The sequence below is a fragment of the Protopterus annectens genome, chromosome 9.part0, assembly GCF_019279795.1.
Source record: "Protopterus annectens isolate FY-2018-M chromosome 9.part0, PAN1.0, whole genome shotgun sequence".
NCBI classification, from domain to species: domain Eukaryota; kingdom Metazoa; phylum Chordata; order Ceratodontiformes; family Protopteridae; genus Protopterus; species Protopterus annectens.
The window spans coordinates 622,384,138-622,407,418 of record NC_056743.1 but is presented as its reverse complement, the minus strand read 5'-3'; the positions used below and the strand labels follow the sequence as shown (position 1 = coordinate 622,407,418).

Below are 23,281 nucleotides of genomic sequence, written 5' to 3'. Positions count from 1 at the left end.
CATTCAAAGTTCCGACCCTCACTACCACAGTCCTAGCCTTTCTCCTCTCTTCCTGCCTTTGGCCATGTCTTCCGCCTCTTCTCCTCCTTCGGCCAACAGTAGCCCAATTTCTGCCAGCACCCTGTAGGCTAACAGTACTGGTGGTGGTTGTTGATAACCCAGGCCTCGACCTATCCGGTATTAAAATTTTTCTTGGTGTCTGCATGAAATGTTTTGGTGAAGTTTTACGCTGGATGCCCTTCCTGACGTGACCCTCCCCATTTATCCGGGCTTGGGACCGGCACAAAGAAATGCACTGGCTTGTGCATCCCCAGTGGCTGGGTTAATATATATATGTGTATGTATATATAGATATAGATATATAGATATAAATATGGTTCTATACTGTATGATCAAATGTAGTGAAAACATCAACAAAATATGTTCAAACATACAGAATAAGGAAAACAACCAATAACAAACTACGAACTACAAAATTCTGAAAAAGGAAAACTATTTCTTCACCCAGTATTAGCACTAACCCCCTCCCCCCATAACACTAGCCTCAAATTCTTCTGAATAGTGGCAGTGTTATGGGAAGGTTTTTATTAAGGTACGGTGTAGGGTTAGCGTTGGTGGAAGGGGCAGTGTCAGGGTTAGCGTTGGTGGAAGGGGCAATGTTAGGGTTAGGGTTCATGGAAGGGACAGTGTCAGGGTTAGGGTTGGCACTGATTACTAAGGTGGGCAGGGGACTTTGCATAGTTAATAGTTGCACTGCATCTATACATTTATATGTGATAATTTATTCAGAGTAAAGCAGAACAACTCTGCACTACCAGAGTGCCAGTTCAGATGAGAAGTACATGAGTGTGTGTGCAAGATGATGGCAGTATGACTGCATGTGTTTGGGTACAGGCGCAATGCATGAGAGGGTACCATTATTTAGTATGAATAGCAGATTACATTGAATGACTGTGTGTGTGTCTGTCTCTTTGTGCTGGGTGACTTTTGCTTTGTGCTGGTATAGATTGTGAGATCAGAAATGCAGGGTCTGCTAGAACTAGATGTGTGTGCCTTTGTGTCTGTCTGTCTATGTGTATGTGCCTGTGTGTGAGTGTATGTGACTATGTGTATCACTCCTATGCTCCTATGTATATGTATGTTTGTTTGTATATATCTGAGTGTGTCTCTTTACATACATATATACATACATACATACATACAAATATTTCAAGCACATGCATTAATGCCCTTCTTAGCCTGCCAATATACAAAAACAATTGTTTCCTTAAGAAGTATACATACTGTTCTCAAAACTATCTAAACAAGTACTTTCTTTGTTGTAATTTCGTAGTCTGTTCCGTATATCAGCTGCTCTCTCAAAGAACCAGTTAGTACTCCTATCATTCCTATAGAATCTTTTTTTAATTTCTCCAAGTCTTTTGGGTTTCTATTACCATGACGGGAATGGACCTCATTCCTAAGCCAAAGTACAATTAAAATTCATGAAATTAGTAGACTCCTTCTGCAGTTCGTATGGGGTTACTTGTATTGGTAACAATTCTAAATACAATTGTAGATTCTTTGTTATAAGACCCATTGCTCCTACTACTATTGGAACTGTCTGGGTATCTCTTTTCCACACTACTCTCGTTTCTGCCTGCAAATTCTGATATTTTATGACTTTGTGTTTCTCTGTACACAAGACACTGTAGTCACTAGGTGTGGCAATTTCAATGATCAATGCTACTTTTGCTTCTTTTCATGAACCACTATATCCAGTTTTCTAGCATCTGTCTTTTGAACTGTTGGTAATGGGTGATCCCATGTGAAGTAGACTTCATCATTTACTATGATGCTTTGTGGCTCATGTTTCCAGTGTTTTTCAACCACTTCAATACCATAATATTTGCCCAATCCCCACCGCAACAGTCTTGCCACATTATTATGTCTTTCAGCATACAGTCCTTCTGCCATTAGTATGTCAAAACCAGCAATGAGGTGTGCGACTGTTTCCAGTTGTGTTTTACAAAACCTATATTTGTCTGTTTCTACCACATGTTCAATGGACATTGTAAAGCAATGTGTACGTAGTCAGCTATCTTGGGCTGCCAATATTAACCTTTCATCTCTTGGTTTGAATTCAACATAGGTTGTCTGATGATTCTATAGTACTTTTTGAGAACTATGAACATTCCCAGAGATAATTGTCTCTACATGCCACATATGCCTGAATAAGAGCTTCTCTTTGATATCTATGAGACACTGTACAAGTTTAGATATTTTAGTCTTTCATAATAACTTAAATTTTTACATCCATGGATGCCCTTGGTATACTTCTGCTGTACTCTTTCCAGTTTACTCACGCTTGTTTTCTTATAAGGTTTCCATATTGTTATTGTATACTCAGGTTTGGCTCTGTTGTAACCAACAAACAATGAATTCATCATTTCTGATTTCCTAGACTTTATAAATCTTTTTCTACAACCTATAGTTCTATAACTATCATTAACCAATTAGCTGATATGATTAGAAAAACACAAAGCTGGATCTATCCATATACCCAGGTCCTTAATTGAATCTTCAGTTTCAATCACTGTGTGCTGTATTAGATACTCGCCTTTCAATTTATGTCTTTCAAATCTCATACTTAGCTTTTAATGCATTTACCAGCATATTATGCACAAATGGTCAATGTGGACAAGTTATTTTGTAGACGTGCCTTATCTATACCAAATGTAATCAGTTTCCCCAATTTCATGTCATCTGCATATAGACTGTAGAACACCTCAGATGAAAACGTTAGGTCTGAAAGATACAATCTAAACAAGTAAGGGCTTAGGTTAGAGCCCTGTGGGACACCCTGACTGTAACCAAGAATTTTACCTGTCCAGTTGCTGTCTGATACTTGCCATGTCCTATTTGTAAGCCATGCAGATATCCATCTTATCAAGAGTAGATCGATAACTAGTTGTACTAACTTATTCATCAGTGTTTTGTGTATGGCTTTGTCAAATGCTGAACTTAAAGCTATATAAATGACACCACAGCACAATTGTTCATCCATACCTGTTATATTGTTATAGAACATTATGTTACAGGTGGTTAAAGATCTATTTTCAACATATGCATGCTGATATATGGTTTCAAGTCCCAACCTATCCATTTCTGGCAATATCTTATCCAATATTATCTTCTCTATTATTTTTCCACAACATAAAAGTAGACTCAAGGGTCTATATTACTCTGGGTTTCTCCTAGTCCCCTTTCCCTTAGAGACAGGTTTAATAAGCACATCTCCAATCTTGCGGAATATCCCCATATGTATATGACTTGGTAATTAATAGATATAATAGTACTGTAAGTTCTTGCTGAAGTGTTCTCAGGTCATTATTAGTAATTTCTTCTCCTTCCTGTGCATTGTTTGGATCCAGTTTGCGCAGTTCTTTTTCAATATAATTTAATTTGATTCCAATTTCTGCAGTTACCTGAATGTTACTTGGACAACTTAGCACTCCCTTTGTTGAGCCAAACTGTTTTGCATAATATTTTGTAAATATTTCTATAATTTGTTGTGTGTGAGAATACATTTTAGAATCTTCACAGAGTTTATCAATTTGTATGTATTTACTGCTTCCAGATTTTATGTATCTATAAAAAGGTTTCCTATTATGCTCAATATCTTAATATAAATTTTCTTCAAATTTTTGTTGATCTTGTACCACACTTTGCTTAATTTGTTTGTCCAGCTTGTTTATTTCAGTTTTGAAAGTTGTAGTTCAACCTCTCTTCAATTTATTATTATATTTTTGTATCTCACCTTAATCAGGTATCTTGTTCTTATCGAAATATATCCCCCCTGATGTATGCCTAGATCCCGATGTTAAACATTTTTTTTTATTTTTTGCACTCAAACAATTTGTCTTTCAAAACTTTTCACATTCCATCTGCAGTTTTTACGCTGAACACTCCATTTAGTTTTACATAGTGACTGTTTTGCTTACATATAACCTGTAATTAATCTTCTGTGCATTGGTTTAGATTTCAGTTTGGCAGAATTATCTAGCAACAAATTAACCTTTATAACCCCATGATCACTACACTCTTTAGGAACACAAACAATGTCTAGTATGTTCTGCTCCCTGGGAGGATTTTTTACCCCTCTTTGAGGGATGTGTCTATATCTGGTCACCTACATAGCTTCTAATGGTAGGGCTTAATCTCTTCAGCTGAATTATTTATATTCAAACACATTTCATTTCAATTTACTGTAGTTTTGTCATTAATGTACATGATTATTAATCTCATTGCAGAATATGAGTGCAACCCTGGTTGTATGTGCAGGGCAAGTTTCACTGTTGCACTAGTTTTTGAGAGTACCACTCAAAAAAATTAATTATACATATGTCAAAAACAATTAAGATGAAAAGATCTTAAAAAATATCTTTCCTTGTGCCTTCATATTCTGTGCAATCTAAATGTGTTCTTCAAGTCAAAGGCCTTGTTGGGGAAACTGTGCTTCTGGAAGACAACAGTCACAGCCAAATATCTAAGCATTAAAAGTAACAGCCAAACATAATTAAACCATGTTCATACTCCCAACCCCCAACAGTAGGAAAGGGAAACTACTGATGTTTATTGGTACATTACTACTGCAGTAGCACAAGATATAAGGGTTGTATTCTGCCAAGGATTGGAGGACTAGCAAGTGTCCACAGCTTTAGGGTACCTTCCACATTCCTAAAACACTGAAGAGCTTGAGAAGAGCAATATCTAGACACTGGTTAGAAAGTCAAAATCTCAGAAATCCCATGACATCAAAAGAGTTCCCTTCCCTCCACAAGTAGGTCTAATGGTATGTAAAAGTGCTACAATTGTAGCACTTGTAGGTGTATATATATATATATATATATATATATATATATATATATATATATATATATATATATATATATATATATATATATAAGGGTCCTTATGTTAGCTTACACCATTTGAATTACACCATTAGTACACCTGGTAGGTTTAATTGTAGCACCCAGAATGTAGTCTATATTGCCTTATGTTCAGGATGTTTGGTCTTTTACATAGGCATGACCATTAGAAATTTGAACAAATGGATCAAAGAGCATTATTATGCCATCAAGATTAAAGCTGACAATAATGCATTATACAGACATTCTATCAGTTGCATTCTATAGAAAAAAAATCACTTGTTCCATCTTAGAACATGTACAAAAGGATTTAATGGGTGAGAATTTAAAAAATAGAGTGGAAAGAAATGAGACTTTATGGCAGCTGAGGTTGGGCTCAGATAGGCCACCAGGTTTAAATGATATGGTGAATATAAAGTGTTTTTTGGCTGAAAGGAAACTGGTTATTTAATTAGCTTTGTATTTCCACTTATTTTTAGCATCTGATTGTTCAACTGATTATTAGTTACTTGTTTTTTTATTAAGAAATTAGTTTTAGAGAGCAGAGTATATGTATGTGTAAGTTTTGGATATGTTTGTATTTCTGATGAAGTCTGATTGATGAAAGTTAATTAATAGTTTTTATGCTAATTTTTGTGAGATTATTGTCTGTTGCCATCAGTGTTTATGATTTCTTGGTTGGTTTTACACTGAGTGATGGTATTTTGGTGGTTCATTTTAGAGTTTACTTTGAACCAGGATATTCGTCTCCTCATTTTCTTTCCTGAACTAAAAAATAAAGGGAAAATAATTTTATACACTCTGGATGTGCACCAGCAACTGAAATACTACACTGACAGGACAAAAACCTTCTGGAATTTGAATCAACTGTTTGTTTCTCATGAAAGTAAGGAAAACAGACAATCAGTGCCAAAATAGACAATTTCTAACTGTTTGTCTCATGTTATTGCTTTTTGTTATTCGTACCATAACAAGACTCTTCCAAGCGAAGCCTAGGCACACTCATCAAGGGCTTTGACTACTTTTATGGACTTTTTAGAAAAGAGCGAACTTTAGAACTATTCTAGTTGAAGCAATTTGGTGTTTTCCAAATACTACATAATCAATTTTTCTGTAGGTTCAGAACAGGATTTGCTATGACTATTCTTCAAGGGTTTCTGGACTCTGATCCTTTCTCCTCCTCCCTTTTCTTCTAAGCTCTGGTATTCTTCCCACATAGCCTAGGCTACTGCAAAAATGATCTAATGATGAACATAGTAGAACTGTGTAAGTAAAGTTACCATAACAGTTCATGCTCAAATAGATCACTGTTGCAACACAAATGCCATCCTTTCTTCCATTTTTTTGTTGTTCTTATGCCAGTGTATGGGTATTTTGTCATTCTTTTACTTTTGTGACAAATAACTGCCTGGCAGACCTCTAGCCTCATTTGCTCTGAGGCATGAATGTGCTGACATTTTGGCACTCTAACCAGAGCCAGATCTTGGTCAAATGGGGGTCCTAGGCAGGGGGATGGACCAGCCACCCCCAGCAGCCATTCTGGTGCCCCATTACCTAACTTTCTCCCCCCACTATGTATGCTATTTTCTTCTTTATTTTTGAAATGAAGGCAGGTTAGTCCCACTAGGCTAGTAACTTTTTTTCATGAGTGACTTTTGGTGGTATTTATACTACAAGGGGAAATTTGGCCAGGGCATTGGAGAACTTCTCTCTACTCTTTTTGATAGCTCAGGTGGATGAAAAAGATCTAATATTTTATTTTATTTATTTTATTTTATTTTACATTTGTTGACCGGGCTAGTCTAGCTGGATACATATCCTTTTTCAGTAGAGGCCCGGGGAGAAAAGCTCCCAACCATGTGAACAGTTTAGCAATTACAATTTTATGGAAATCTTACATTATAATGTATAACAAAACAGTAAAAAAAACCTTATATACAAGAGGGAGAAAACAAAAAACAAAAAAAAAAAACATAAAATAAAATTATATATTTATAAAAAAATTATTAAGGGGGAAAAAAATTTGATGGGGGGAAAACCCGGGTTATAGTAAGAAAAGATGAAGTATTAAATTACAGAAGTTTAAATGGGGGGCCCATAACCGGGGAACAAAATTTTCTGTTATTTTTGAATGTGGGAGTGGTAAAATTTAATTAGGGGGAAATTTCCAACCCCTTTCCTTGAGTTACATAAAATAATATTTTAATTTATTTAATATTAAACTATTTTAACCCAAAACTAGGTGGTATAGGGTTAATATAAGTTGGGGGTTTTGGGGTTTGAGAATATTTTGGGTTGTGATTATTAATTTTAAAAATTATTTAAAATTTTTATTATACAATGTTTTTTGGTGGTTCCGTTAGTTTCAAGGTAGGGGGTATTTTGCCTCCTTTTCGGGAAGGAAAACCTGGGACCCTTTCCCCAAAAAACCCAAGGTTTTTTCCTGTGGGTGAATTTCCCTTTTCCTTACATTCCCAATTTTTTCCCCCCCCTTTAAGGGTAAAAGTATGGGTCTTTGGCTTTTTCCCCAAAACCCTTTAAAATTTGGGGGGGACACTCTATATTTCATTAGGTCCCCCCAAAAAAACCCCCCAGGAAAACTTTCTTTAAATTTGGAAGTAGCAAAAAAAAAGAACTTTTTTTTGGGTTAAATTTTTTGGCCCAAACCCTTTTTAACCCTTTCCCCATTTTGGGTCTACTTGCATTCTGGAAAAACCCGACACCCAATATCCTGCTATTTCATTACTAATAAATGTGAATATTAAAAACAAGAAAAAAAAAAATTACCTTACCCTATGTTTTTAATTTTTTAAACTTTTTCCACTAACTGCTTGTTGGCGATTATTCCTTCCTTTGGGCCCAAAATTTCCCCAAATAGGGTTTTGGGTTTTATGTTCCCATGTCAAAGCTTTGATAATCAAGAAAGGGTGCGGGATTGTTTTTTTACGGTTCCTTTTTCCCCATTGCAAAAAAAAAGGGGGGCCCGGGTGTTTTGGGTGCAAACCCCCCTTAAAGACATAATTGAGGTAGTGTAAATTGTTTGAACACACCTTCCAAATTTTACTTTAAATTACTTCCATAAATAAATCCTTTGGGGCCCCTTTTTTAAGGGTTTTTAAAGAAAAAACCAAATAAAATTTGCCCTTTGGGATCTTTATCAAATTTAGGGAAGGAAAAGACATCGAGGCTTTGGGGATAAAAAGGGCGATCACACAAAGGCCTTTTATTTTATTATTTCCATATAGGTGGATATATAATTAAAAACCCGGGAAAGTTTAGGTTAAATAATTAATTTGGCTAACTATTTTTTTATTTAAGGCATTCTTTTTCCCGTTTTTTTTTGGTATCTGATTTAAAATTTCCAGGTTAAGGATTGTTAAATCCCCCCCAAAAACTTTTGGGTTAAACTTTTTACCCTTTAATCGTAATCCTGTTTTTATTTCTATACTCATTAATTTCTCCCTCTAATTTTTTCATCAATTTAAAGTACTTCCATTTTCCACCTTTCCGGGTTTTAAATTTTTTTTTTTCCCTTTTTACCAACCTTACCTTGGCAACCCTTTTTTTGGGGGCCCTTGGGTCAGAATGGGAAAGGTCTTTTAGCCCCTTTTTCTAAAAAAAAGTTAACCAGTTACAATTTTTTCCTAAAAATTTTCCCTTTAATTTTTTCTTTTTCTAAATTTAATTTTTTGGGCCCCTTTTCTTTTAAAATTTGAAATTCCTAATTTAACCGTTTTTCACCTTTTTTAGTTAAATCCAGCTTTCTACTTTCCTTTGCTGTGCATTCCCCAACTGGGTTTAATTTTTGGGGAAACCCATGTTTTTTTTGGGGGGTTTCCTTTACATACCATCTTTTTAATTCCCTTTGTTTGGGTTTTCGGGGTAAAATCCTCCCCCTTTTTTTTCCAAGGTTTTAAAATTACCCCCTTTGGGGATTTAACTACATTGATTTTTTTAAGTTTAAAATCTTTTTAAATGATTCAAAATTTTAAGAACCGGGGGTGCAATTTTCAAATTAATTAGCTTTTTAAAATTAAGTATTCCCCACCCTTTGTTTTTCCTTTTCCAATAAAACCATAAAATTTTTTCATCCTTTGTCATTTACCCATTTTCTAAACCCCTTTCCCCAAGGGGGCATAACTGTCCTTTTCCCCTTTTTTAACCCTTGGGAAGTAAGATAAATTTTAATATTAATTTATCCATTGCAAAAACTGGGCCTTTTATTTTCCCCTTTTAATTTAATTTTTTTATATCAAAGACCTTTTTTTTAAAAATTTTTTGGGGCAAATTTCCTAAGTTCGGGGTTTTTAAAACCCATAAATAATTTAAATTTTTTTTAAAAAGACTATTTTTTGGGGTTTGTGCAATATAATTTTAAAAATTCCTCCCAATTTAGTGTTCTCTATAAATAAGGGTAAATAAAGTAAGTAAATACAATCCGGGTTTTCCTTTGGTTTGGCCCTGTTTTTTCTCACTTAATGAATTTTGGACCCTGAAAGCAACAAGGGGGTTGTTAATAAGGGTCGCTGTTTGGAAATTTGGGTTGAAAAAATTTTTTAAAAGGTTTTGCGGGGGGAAGGGGGCTGGGGACCCCCCCCGGGCTGGAGGGGAAAAAATGCCTGGGTTGCACCCCAGGGCGTTTATATAGGAGAATATTAAAAGGGTAAATAAAATAAATTTTTCTTTTACCCTTAAGTCATTTTGATTAAAAATTGTAAAATTTGGAATGGAAAACAAATAACACCAAACCCAAAAAACTGGAAGGAAAAATTTTTCCCCGGGTTTTAAGATAAAATTCCCCTTTTAAGGCCAAATTTTTAGTGTGGAGGAAAAAGGGAAAATTTATTTATGGGTTTTAAAGGGTAGTTGGGGGGAGTGCAAGCGGGGGAAAGGGGCTTTTAAAAAAAAGGGTTAAAGGAAGGGCAGTTTAAATTTATGGCACGGTTTAAATATGGGGGGGACAGTGCTTTTTAAATATTTTCCTCAAAACTTTTATAGTATAATTTATTCAGAATGAGACAATTGTCATACAAGACCATTATTAAATCTTAAGTTTTTTAGATTGGATTGACGCATTTTGGGACAGGAGATTTAAGGGAAAACCTTTATTTAAATAAAGGAGATTTCATTGATTTTTGCCCTTTTTGGGGGTTTTTTGCTTTGGAAGTTGTAGTGAACGATTGCGGGAAACAGTGGTGTTTTCCTTTTGGCTGGCTGATTTTAGAAGCGCTAATTTTTAGTACATTAACACTCTTTTTTCCTGGAAAAAGAAGTTTGTATATATCTGGGGGTTTTTTAAATAAAAAATTTTTTAAATCAATTTAACAATATTACCCCTTTTAAAACCAATGATCTATAATTTTTTCCCTTAGAAGATAATCGTTTTTCAAAACAATTTTAAACAAAAACTATTGTAATTTAAGCTTGTATAGACGTCAGACCTTTGGTAACCCCCCCAAAGGGGGAATAATCCAAAACTTTAGTTATTAAAAGGGCGGAACTGCCCCTTGAAAACCCCCTTACCAGAAAAAAAACCCCTTTCCTGGGGGTTAAAGGGGGTTAAAGGAGTTGGGTAATTCTACAATACTTAAAGGAAAATAAAAAATTTTCTTTCCCCTTTAAAGGAATTTTTGGGGGTTTTTTTAATTCTGTTGTTGCAAATTCGAATTTTCAGGTTTTTGGTTTCCGACCAAGAACCGGGGAGCCACAGGTTGAATTGTGGGGCTTTTGGTTTTAGAAAATAATAAATTTAAAGGCACTGTTTAAAACTGTTGGAATGTCCCCAAATTTTAATAGGTTTACATTATATGAGTTTTGGGCCAGTAGGGGGTTTTAAAACCAACTTCAAACCAAAGTTTCACAATTCAGGCAAAGTATTGGCCAATTAATGCTTTTCAGCTCAGTTTCTCCAAAAATGCAAACACACAATAGTTCAAAATTTTTAAAAATGTGTTACAAAACTTTTCCCTTTTTAAAGTTTAAGGGAATTTTAAACCAATTGGACTAGCACTATTTGGGCCAAAATTAATTTAAAAATCTTTGGATGTAACATTTTTCCGGTGATTTTTTTTTTGGGAAAATATGAAAAAACCCAGGGAAAATTAAACAGCCAAAGTTGATGGGAAACCTCTTTGAAACAGGGGGCCTTTTAAATTTATATTTGGGGTTTTTCAAAAACCCCAAAAATTTTAATCCTTTAACCCTTAATTTTCTGGTAACCTTTCCATTTATATTTTTCCAGGCAAATAGTTTTAGAATAAGGTTTGCTTGGTTGACAAACAGAATTATCATTTTAAAATTGCTAGTTATTCTTTTCAAACCAAATTTTAATATATCTTACAAGCGAATTTGTTGAAAACCAAATGACTTAAATAAAGGCAAATTGAATTTTCCATTTCAACCTTTGGAAAGGAATCACCCAAATTTAAGGTCCTTTAAAACTTTATTTTTAAAAAAGGGCAATCTGCGGGATTTGAAAACCCCCTGGGCAAAAAAAACCCCTGCCTATTCAAGTTAAAGGGGGCCCTTATAGTCACGGAAATATTAACAGGTAAAACTAAAAAAAGTTTTTTTACCTTAAAGTCATTTTTTTATTTAAGAGGGCCTGGAAAGTTGGGCACCCAAAAACCGGGAATTTTAACCGGCCCGGGCCCCAAAAACCCGGGGAGCCAGGATGGGGGGTTTGGCCCTAATAAGATAGAAAAATAATAATTTAACAAAATAGTTTTTGTGTGGGAACAAGTAAAAACTATTATATTTACAAGAAAGTTAATCCAAACCTTTATAGGTTAAAAAAAAAGTTCAAGGGAAGAATTTTCACACTTAAGCGAAAGGTTTAAAGCAATCATCCTTTTCGCTAAATTATTAAAAACCATTCCACCCCAAAGTACCAAAGGTTAAAATGTGTCTCCAATCCCCTTTTTAAAGCAAGTTTTTAAGATTCCAATTGGAACACACTCATTTGAAAGGTAATTTAAAGTAAATTTGGATGAAAATTTCAAAGGTGTTTGGCTCTTGATTTAATCCGCTTTCTAAAAATTAACAGTTTGGGGTTTTTTAAATTTAATTTGAAATTCGTTAAATTTATTTGGTTTACCCCCTTTTGGAAAGCCAAATTTTTAAAATAATTAAAATAAAATTTTTTGGGGAAAAAAAGAATACATTGAATTTCCGGGGAAATAATTTAGAATGAAATTGCTTAGTTTTAATTTTAAAAATTTTCCCTATTTAAAACAAATATCAAATTATTTTTTCAAATTGTTGGTTAATCTTCTACAACCCAAATTTTTTGGCACACAATGATTTAGATAGTTAAGAAAATTGTAATAACTAATTTTTGAAAAGGTCCCCCCAAAGGATCGTTTATAAAATTTAGTAGGGTAAAGGGGAATTATTTTGAAAACTTTGACTAAAAACCCAAATTTCCCTCCTGGGGGTTCAGCCTTAACAGTGGTATAGTACGTTTTTTAAACAAAAAACCTAAAATAAATTTTTTTTTTCCTTAAGTATTTTGTTTTAGTTGAGATTCTGAAAAATTCCTTTAAAACCCAGGAATTCCCCTGACCCAAAAAGGGGAAGGGGGTTGGGGGCCTATGTGGGGAAAAGTTCCCATTTGGCCCCTAATAACTCTGGAGGAAAACCCCTCAAAATTATTTATATTTAAAAATTTATTTAATTTTAAACGTGGGTTTGCTTTAAAAATTAACAGTTAAACCTTTTCAAATTATGCAACCCGGTTGAAATAGGGCAATTTCATGTTGAAATTTTAGATGCTCCCAAAAATTTTAATACTACAAACTAGATAAATTTAAAATTTTCCGTCCAAACCATATTAAAGTCTTAAGTAAGGTTTTGTTGGAAACTCTTTGAGAAAAAAGGGAAGCCAAATAATTTTGGCATTAAAATAACAAACAAAATTTTTCCCCTTTTCATTAAGCCAACCAGTGGAAAAAACAATTTTGAGTTTATTGGAATCTACTTGCAGAGAACAGTGGTGTGTTAAATTTCCAGGTGGGGATTTAGCAAAGGCCAGCAAAGGTTTAATCACATTAAAACATAAAATTTTTTGGAAAAGCAATACAGGAATGGTTGGGGCAAAAAAAGGGTTTATAACAAATTTTTAAAGGGGTGAAAGGTTGAAAAGTTTACAATTTAAAAATTGTGTAGTTATTTTTTTAAATAATTAATATATTTTTAAGAGGCTTGTTAGCCAAACCCCAATAAATTAAAAAATTTTAAAGAAATTAAAAAGGAATGAGACCGGAAGGAAGTAAAGGCAAGGTTCGGGGTTTGCCTTTAAATTGGATAAAAAAATTTTGGGAACGGGGGACGAAAACTTAGCCAAAAAATTAAACCTCCCTGGGGGTTAAGGCCTTTAACAGTTGTTATAGGAAAAATATTTTAAAAATAAAATTTAAAAAAGTTTTTTTATTAAATAATGAGAGAGATTTTGGAATTAGGTTGGCTTCGAAAACCAGGTTTAAAGGTTTGGGAAAAAATGGGCCGAGATGAAGGTTTGGGGCTTAGAAAAGTAGATATACATTTAAGGCCAATAGTATATAGTTCTTTTTTATTAAAAATTATTTTAGGAAACAGTAGTATGGTGGGGTGAAAGGTGGAGTGAGGATTAAAATCAAAGTTAAGAAACTTTTTTTCTATTTTGAGAAAGATGTTTGAAAAGTCAGTGTGTTTGGTTGGTTTCTACAGAAATGGATTTAAAATATTAAGTTTTAAACAATTTACTTTTCTTTCCAAACCAAAAAAAAGGGGAAAATAATTTTAATTCGGATTGCACCACCAAACAAAAATAACTTAACAGAAACCCTTTCGGGAAATTTATCAATTTTTTTGTTTCTATGGAAAAAAAGGAAAACAGACTTTCAGGGGAAAATTAAACAATTTAAAAAGGTTGTAGTTAGTTTGATTGCAAAACAGTTTCCTTTTAACCTGGGCCCACTTTTTAAGCAAAAACCAAAAGTTTTAAGAAAACCCAATAAATTTTCTGGAAAAAGCAATTGTTTTAAATCTCACAAAATAATTTTTGTAAGGCAAAGGTTTGAATGACATTAAAGGGTTTCTAGACTCTGATCCTTTCTCCTCCTCCCTTTTCTTCTAAGCTCTGGTATTCTTCCCACATAGCCTAGGCTACTGCAAAAATGATCTAATGATGAACATAGTAGAACTATGTAAGTAAAGTTACTATAACAGTTCATGCTCAACACAAATGCCACCCCTTCTTCCATTTTTTTGTTGTTCTTATGCCAGTGTATGGGTATTTTGTCATTCTTTTACTTTTGTGACAAATAACTGCCTGGCAGACCTCTAGCCTCACTTGCTCTGAGGCATGAATGTGCTGACATTTTGGCACCCTAACCAGAGCCAGATCTTGGTCAAATGGGGGTCCTAAGCAGGGGGATGGACCAGCCACCTCCAACAGCCATTCTGGTGCCCCATTACCTAACTTTCTCCCCCCAGTATGTATGCTATTTTTTTCTTTATTTTTGAAATGAAGGCAGGTTATTCCCACTAGGCTAGTAACTTCTTTTCATGAGTGACTTTTGGTGGTATTTATACTACAAGAGGAAATTTGGCCAGGGCATTGGAGAACTTCTCTCTACTCTTTTTGATAGCTCAGGTGGATGAAAAAGATCTAATAGCACCTACAATAAACATGGACAGATGGGGCCTTATTTTGACATCTTATCCAAAGGATGACACACTCAGGAGTGCAACCCCCCCCCCCCCAAGTGCAGTTTATTACCAGAATCCATCTACATGGTGTGGGAGTAGAAAGCACAGCATTCTGCCCAAAGGCAAATATGCTAACTGTTGTGCTATGAATGCTCCTTTGAAACTCAATAGCACAAACACTGACAGACATTTGCTAAACAAAAGCTGCACATTGAAACAGACTTAACATGAGCAACAGTAAACTTCACCTCCCTTAAAACTCACATTCCTTAAAAATGCACAGAATCTCCCATTACTTGAAATACATTTCTTAAAAATGCACTGAAACTAACATTCCCTGAAATTCACTTTCCTTGAAAATGCACTGCTGTAGTTTTGAAGATTTTTTTTTCCATTAAGCTGTGAAACAAAATGAATGAACTAATTAAAGACAACAGAATCCATTTCAGTACATTTCAATCGGCTCTCATCACTGAGTGAGCAGTCTGGCAATTGGTGGTGAGAATGAAGGCTCTTGTCTCCTGTAGCCAAGGTAAAAGGTTTTGAACCTGAGCAAAGTAATTAACTAGCCTGCTATCTCTAACTAGGGTGTTATACACACACACACACACACACACACACACACACACACACACACACACACACACACACACACACACACTGATTACCTGGAATACTCTGTCTCCCATTCTATGGAAGGGAAAGCTGTGGTCCAGCATACATTCCGGTTCCAGTATGCATTTAAATCTCATTTGTTGCTGTGTGTGCACCATACTAAAGACATATGACACACACACACACACAGAAAATGTGTTTGTAAAGAAAAAAAATGTAAAAACACAAACTTTTTTTTGTAATTATTTATGTAAAAATTAAATACTGTGGTAGCCCGCAGCACCTACCCCAAGCCAGCGGGGCCCTATGCAACTGCCTAGGTCACATAGTACTGGATCCACCTATGACCCCAAATAATGAGTTTATATGATTCTTCTTGAGCTTCAGTGGACAGGACACATGGAAGGTATCCCAACAGTTTGGAAGATGTTCAGTCTTCTGATCCTTGGCAGGAAATATACCATATAGCTTAGGTAACTGCAGCAGTAATCTGTTTGAACATCTACTGTTGTGTTAAGTTTATTTACATTAATGTACTTTGCAGTGCCCTGTCATTAAATGACTGTTATTTAGATGGGTATCTTACAGGCGTGTACTGATTTCTTCAGGGATGGTCAATGTAATAGTATATCATTGCATGTGACAACATCCTAAACAGAATGCCAAACCTTGGCATGCCTCAAAATGTTATTTGCACAAACTGAGATATTTTAATACTGTTTTTCTAGTTTCATGATTATAAAAGTTGTTCATTCAACTTTTATGGATAGTGTGTGGTGTATCTTTAAGTAGAATGGCCTGGGAGCACCAATGGAATTTCTGTGGGCTTTTTGTTTAAAAAGTGTAACACAGTGTTACAATATTACTCTGATGAAGTCCCATGATTATTTGGGGATGGGAGCACTCAGTAACAGTTATTTTGACAATAAAACGACTGTGTTGTTTTTAACGTTGGATTACTTCAATTACATAACTGTAGTGGATTTGTGAGGTTGTTTCATCCTTCTGTCTCCTTGTGTAAGCTTCATGCCTCAAAATGTCAACAATGTTTCAGTTCTAAATTTTACTGTTTTTGTTACTTTTTTTGGGTAGAGTCAGTGCTAACTTTGGTCATTTCTCCCTGTCTGTTGCTTCACCTATGCCAGTGCCATTACCCATGAGACAAGTTCCAGCTCTTTCCATTGTTGGGTAAGAGCCAAGACCAGGCAGCACAGCAACATTCTACCATGTCTCTTCACTCCTCTCCTCCTACATACCATCTCCATCAAGCACCCAAGCTAGTCAGGTCATCTGAACCACTGCTGACACCCTACCCTGTGCCATTAAAGCAGTTACCTGAACAGATGTATTTATGAAACATACTGCAAAAGTGGCTTGCAAACGTTTGTCAGGTTTTCAGTAAAAAGACAATATAATTGTACAGGATCTGATAGGCTGTTCTGGAAACAGGTTAACAAACAGGTTAACTTTTATTTCCTTTATTGAAGGACACAGACAGTTTTTTTTCTAAAGGTATGTAGTTGAATCAGATGTACTCCTGCATTTTGATAGTTTTCACAGAAAAGTAGCAGTTGACTAGACTACCATAGGAAAACAGGCAAGACAGCCTTTGATGTAAAATATGTATTAGTCTTCAGGGGTAACAAAGTTTTGTTGTGTAAGGAGCAGTTGATAAGCCTTTTCCTGTGATTCAGAGGTGCAAGGTTTGATTCCTTCAGCCTCCATTGCCTTAGTGTGTAACTCTAAGTAAGTCACTTAACCAGGCGCAGCTCCCAGGCTGAGTGTGAAAAAGACCCATGGAGATCAGTGCTGTGCCCCAGAAAATAAATACAAATAAAATAAACACTTTATAAAATAGTTTAACATAAGAACTTGAAGTTCTAAAATCCTTGTACCTGAAGTCACTGTCACTATGAAAGTATTTTCCAGGACAGTATTTAATGTTTGCTAAACTAACTAGTTGAAATGGAGGTATGTTCAATTATTCTAACATGAAGTTCAAGTCCCATAGTGCAAAAACATGCCTTCTTGTTGACATTAAATACAAGACTACTTTAAGAAAGGTTTTCACAGTAGGTTTTGCTGAAAACTGTGGTAAAGATAGGAGGCATGCAGATGTCACGGAAAGAGCAGCATTGTTTTTCACTATATATCCGCTGTCCACGAGGGAGATGGCACTCACCATTATTTTTCTGCCACTCGGACTTTGGAATTGATTCTAGTTTGGTTGTCTAAGATTCATTTTAAACTCAGCCTGACAAAGACTGATGTGATACTGGTTCATGCCACTGTATGCCAATCTCATATTTCTCTTCTTCTCTCCTTATCACGTTTCAGCCAAACTAACTGACATTAGTTTCACAACTTCATGGTCTGGGTATTGTTGTTAATGAGGTTGCAGGTGAAGGGCCGTGCATCAGTTGTTTTCAAGACATCCTATTTTCATCTGAAGAATATATCACAGCTCAAAAGCTTTATTCCATCTATGAACCTTGCAGCATAGATACATGTACCTGTATTACCTCATGTAGATTACTGTAGTACTGCCTACACTGGGCTTTCTGATGATGATTTGGTACATGTGCAGATAGTGCAAAATTCTGTGTAAAAGTTGTTAATGAGCTATTTTCATAGCTGAAATATGATTCATTTCAGTGGGATTTGCACTGACTTCCTTTTGTTGTTAGATTGGTTTTTAACATGCTAATGTCTATATACATTTTTTTCCTTTTCTCTTCTTATGTATAATTTGCTTTGTAAACTTTTGTATTTATTACTTCTGTACCACATTTGTTTTATTTGTTATATTTTTATTTATTTTTTATTTAATTTTATTTTACATTTGTTGACTGGGCTAGTCTAGCTGGATATATTTCCATTTTCAGTAGAGGCCCGGGGAGAAAAGCTCCAAACAGATATACAAAAGTATAAAATATTGTTACATGGTGAATAAAGGATTAATAAACAAATTAAAACAGGTAATTATTACATTCAAGAGATAAAAACACTTGAGAAAAGCAACAGTAAACATAATATCACTTAAGAAAGCTTAAAACAAATGTAATACAGTAAGAGTTATGTACAATTGTTCACATCAGGTAGAAAGATTTCAGCAGTAAGTTGATTAGAGTTTAAATAGTGTCAGTCTTAATTACAAGACTATGCGTTTAAATGTTTGGAAGTTTGGTTAGAAGAGGAAGAAACAGAGGTGAAGAGGGTGGTTAGTCAGGGTTACTTCAAGGGCATAACCAGTGCGTTTGGAGGTGTTTTTTAAGTTTTTGTTTAAAGAGTGGCAAGGATGTAATTAGAATTAGTTCATTGGGTAACAGGTTCCAGTTTTTTCCTGCTGTGTTGGTAAATAGAGAGTCACCAGCCGTATTATTAGACTTTGTTATGCTAGCAAGGAGTTTGCTAGAAGAACGTAGGGAGTTCAGATTATTATAGGGGATTAAGAGCTTTGAGAGTATAGGGATGTTATTGGGTTGGTAAAATATGTTGTGGGCAATCGTGAGTTGGGGGATTATCAGATGGTTTTGGGTTTATTTGTCTATTTAATGTAAATGTTTTTAAAATTTTGTACGTCTTCATTTTAGAAATGTTTTCTTTGGGTCTCTGCTGAAAAAGGGCTTTGGCTCAGACAGACTAACATGTTTAACAAATGTCAGATAAATAAGTAAATAAATAATGCCTGCCAACAGTTAAATAAGTACATGCCACATTCCTGTCTTTAAGTAAGCTCAACAGCAATTGCCTAGAGATGAGAGTAAAATGATTTTTTTAAATGGAGAAATTCTTTCTAGCAGGACAAGAAAAGTAGCTTTTGGCATTTCTTTTTCAGTTAAAGTAATTTTCTCACAGTTATTGTGCTTAATGACAGTACTGAATATTGTAAATTCAGTACTGTGAATAAGTTACAGGGGAGCAAAAGTGCTGTGTGTGCCTCATCTTTTAAGCATTACCAGCTTGAATGGGATAATGCACCCCACTCAAGTTGTACTGTTATGAGTGATTAAGGACACAGTGTTATCAGTGCTTTAAGTGTTAATGAGTTAGGACAGTATTATTGGCATATAGACACCAACACATCTTGGGGCCTGCTTACTTGAAAGTGTTGCTGCTCCCCTGTTCTCCTGCAAGGCCCTTAAGGTGATTGGGGGATGGGATGCTAGTTGTTCTAAACACCTCAGTCACATGATCCTTTGAATATATTGTGCTAGTCCTTTGCAATCCTACCTTCTCTAATAAAACAATTTGAACTAGTAGCCTTCTTTAGAAGATACCAAAATCTTCTCTTTTAGGTGAATGAATTTAAACTCAAATAGATTGCATTCTTTCAGTTGGATGGCCATTTTTTATATTGACCTTTAGGCCTCTGCTTATCCTTTCTGTATATGTTTTATTTCAGAGTAATTTAATATTTTTGGGATGCCTATTTCTTTGGCTTTTGTATGGAAAATGCTTAAGAAATAAGCAGTTAAATACTGTAAGCAAGTAAATAAGTAAACAAATAAATGAACAGCAATGTTATGTATTGTTCTGTTTAACTTTTCTGACTTATTCCTGTAGTTTGTGTCAAACATACTGCAGACATATGCTTTAATGTGGTTAACAAGAGAGCCTTGATAAGTTATCATGGCCTAAACAGATGATTCTCTCTGCCAGGATGTATATCTTTATCTGTGCACCAGTTCAGCTTGCTAAAGTTAAAACTTTTGTTTCTCTTGGAAAATAATGAGAACATTATAGTTTTGGGATCTGCTTTCTGACTGATGTATAAATCCTACTTATCATGTAGGGTAAATACACTCCCTGGCTTTCATTTTTGGGTTAGTTTAAAGATTTATATAATTAATCTTCATCACTTCACTAAACTATGGGTATGGAAAAGGGACTATCCAAATCAATTCTAACAATCTCATCATCTACCTTTGCCTTTTCTCTGGCGTTGACAGGTATAGGCCAGTCAAAAAAAATAAGTAACCATGACATTTATAGTCTCAGAGAAAGTAATATTTTCAGGTGAGGTAACTGGAGAACTGTCAGGAAGTATCTTCATGGGCAGAATCTAGAAATGAGGTAGACTACATTTTTTTTAATTAAAAGTTCCCCTCTTCATCTGTTCACACACAAGAGATTACAGTTTCACTGCAGGCCTCCTTTACTGGTACAGGCCAAGGTTCTTGGGTTTGGAATGAATAGCAGGCCACTGATAGTGCATATGTGGGACTAAAGCAATTTGCTGTTGTAGTAGTGCCACTTCCTTTACCACTTTGGAATATTCTCTCACAAAGAACTTATAATATATGACCACCAAAGGTGTCACAGGAAAGTTGGCTGAAGGCTTAGGAGTATTGAAAAGGTCTTCAGAAATATTTTTGGATTTTAACTGATAACACTTCTGGTCTGGTTGGGCCAGTTCCTGAATGTGCAATATTATACTCAATCAATCAGGTGAAGTTACCAGCATCATTGCTGTCTTAACTTTAAGTGGATGGTGTGCCTGTATTGGTGTTGCTCCCTTTGGAACCTTAGCAGCCCCGACTGAGAAACCATCATAACTGAGGTACATTCCTTAATAAAGGTGAAAGAAAACTCATATTTTTTTAAGCATTTCAATATCTTTCTCTTTTGGAAGACTTTTTAAGGAGTTTTTCAGGTTTTAGATTTCATCCTCCTTCCACGATTTTTTGCTTTTCTATGGTGTTCCAAAACACTTAGTTCCCAAATGAAACAGTCACTTCTTATGATATATATATATATATATATATATATATATATATATATATATATATATATATATATATATATATATATATATATATATATATATATATATATATATATATAAATTTGTATACCGTCTGGCACAAGCAGCATTACTAATGAACTTGAAAAGTATTTGTCATATCCATTTTCCAATATTTTCTGAAAAAAATATCAGGTGCATATGCAATAACACAAAATTCTGGTATAGTTTTCAGTACCCAATGGTTCTCAGATTGCAAGGAGCAGAGGGGTCAACACAGCTTTGTCAAAGCAGAAAGGAGCAGAGGAAACATAATCATATACTATTATAGTGATCCTCCTTGAGGAAGATATAAAGTATATTTCAGTTTCAGCCACCATTCACCAAGTTATACCCCTTTTTAAAAGTCTCAACTCTTTGCAACCCTGTCCTTACATGTTAATGAATATATTGGCTGTAGCAGCATAGAGGCGTGGTTTCCTAATAGCAGTGGTAGCATATTTTAAAGTGTCATGATTTAATATGGTACAGAGGAGTACAGGATTAAATCAAAGTCATAAATCAAAGTCATAAATCAACTTATACAGTTGTTGCTACCTATTTTGGAGCCTAGTACCGTCCATCAATTTGCCCACCACCCATTTAAAAAAAAATTCTTCAGATTTGAGGGACAAAAAATTCTTCTTTCCTTTTAAACTTTTAAACTCTAGCAGACTGCATGCTAGATTTGTAACAGGCAGCTGCTACAGTCTATGCCACACACAGAATGCTAACGGACTTCAGTTTGTACAACAAATTCATTGCCAGCATGCATTTTGAGATGCCAGTGATGCAATAAAGACCAGTCACCATCGGCTAATTATGTCTCCTAATACTTTGCACCTGGAGTGACTGCCTTCTTTTCTCTACCCTAGGTGCATCTCTGTCAACTTATATCAGTCGCCTCATTATCCACTCTGATATCATAAGACCATGTAGCAGAGCTAAATTTTACATGCACCAGAAACATGTTTGTATTCCTAAACTGTAAATATGACATGTGTGATACCAAACCAATTCAGTGACTCTTTTTGGCTTGCTCTTTTATAGGTTCATAGGTGTATACTAGGCTAATGATCATTGGAGCCTTTATAAGCCTATCCATGCATCCCAAGAGTATCTTGGATGTTTTTATACCTTAGATGTTTTTGAAGGAATATATGTAAGGTAAAGCATGATTTATACACTTCTTCTATCCATTAGAAACATAGGTGTTTAACCAGCGGTGAATTTCTAATTTCCCATTCACTAATCCAGGTCAGCTTGAATAGGGTTGGGGAAGAGCTCTGCTTCTCATGAATGATTCTCTCAGATAAATACCTTTCCTTCCAATGTATCCCATTTATGTCAATAGCAAGGTTTAATTCTCTAGATCAAGAGGTTCTGATATTTGTTTTGCAGTGAATGTTTTTTTCAGTAACTTCCATCTGCCACTGTCACAGAATAGCATATGCATTTAAAAAAAAAGTCATGGAAGCATGTAAAGATCCACTAAAGCCAATACACCAGCAGTTACATTTCTAAGCAAGTACAGAGTTGTACTTTTGTTGGGGAAGGGCAGATCTTAAAGGGCAGCAGTGAAAATAGATGAAGATTGACTGATGGAAGGAAATTTCTAGTAAGAGGCAGGAAGCAATTGCATGTGATTCTGATATTCAGGTATTTGAGAACATATTCCTCAGTAGCTGCAGATTCCACTAAGACACCTATTGAGGGTGAAAGCATGTAGGGCCAGTGGAAGATAACAGAGGTTTCCAAGTATGAGCTGTGTTCTTGGATGAATGAGGTTTGTGACATTGTTGCTACATTGCAAGTTATAATACTCTTCTACCAGTCCAGATCATCAGCAGAAGGATGAAGACAGTAGAGTAGATATTACAATTTAATGGTCAACTGATACATTGGAAAGTAAGCGATTTCTTTGACTGGAATCAGGAGCGGCCTTAGGTCAACTGGTGCCCTAGGCAAAAAAGCTCCATGGTGCCTCCCTCACACCACCTGGTGCCCCCATCCTTGTCTACCTACACCAGATAAATACTGGAAAAGCCCTCCTGCTAGAGCGGCGCCCTAGGCGGCCACCTAGTTGGCCTATGCCTATGGCCAGCTATGACTGGAATACGTGCATCCTCTTAAGCAGTTTATAGTTTGTACAGTTTATAGTTGCTACATTATAAGTTACAATACTCTTCTACCAGTCCAGATCATCAGCAGAAGGATGTAGACAGTAGAGTAGATGTTACAATTTAATGGTCAGCTGATACATTGGAAGGTAAGCTAT

General features: G+C 35.2%; 1 protein-coding gene across 2 annotated transcripts in view; it reads left to right on the top strand.

Annotated features, from left to right (window-relative positions):
• The window catches only part of C4B (complement C4B (Chido blood group)), an 876,141-nt gene that overhangs the window by 491,425 nt on the left and 361,435 nt on the right, over positions 1-23,281 (top strand). The gene's annotated exons all lie outside the window — the stretch shown is intronic.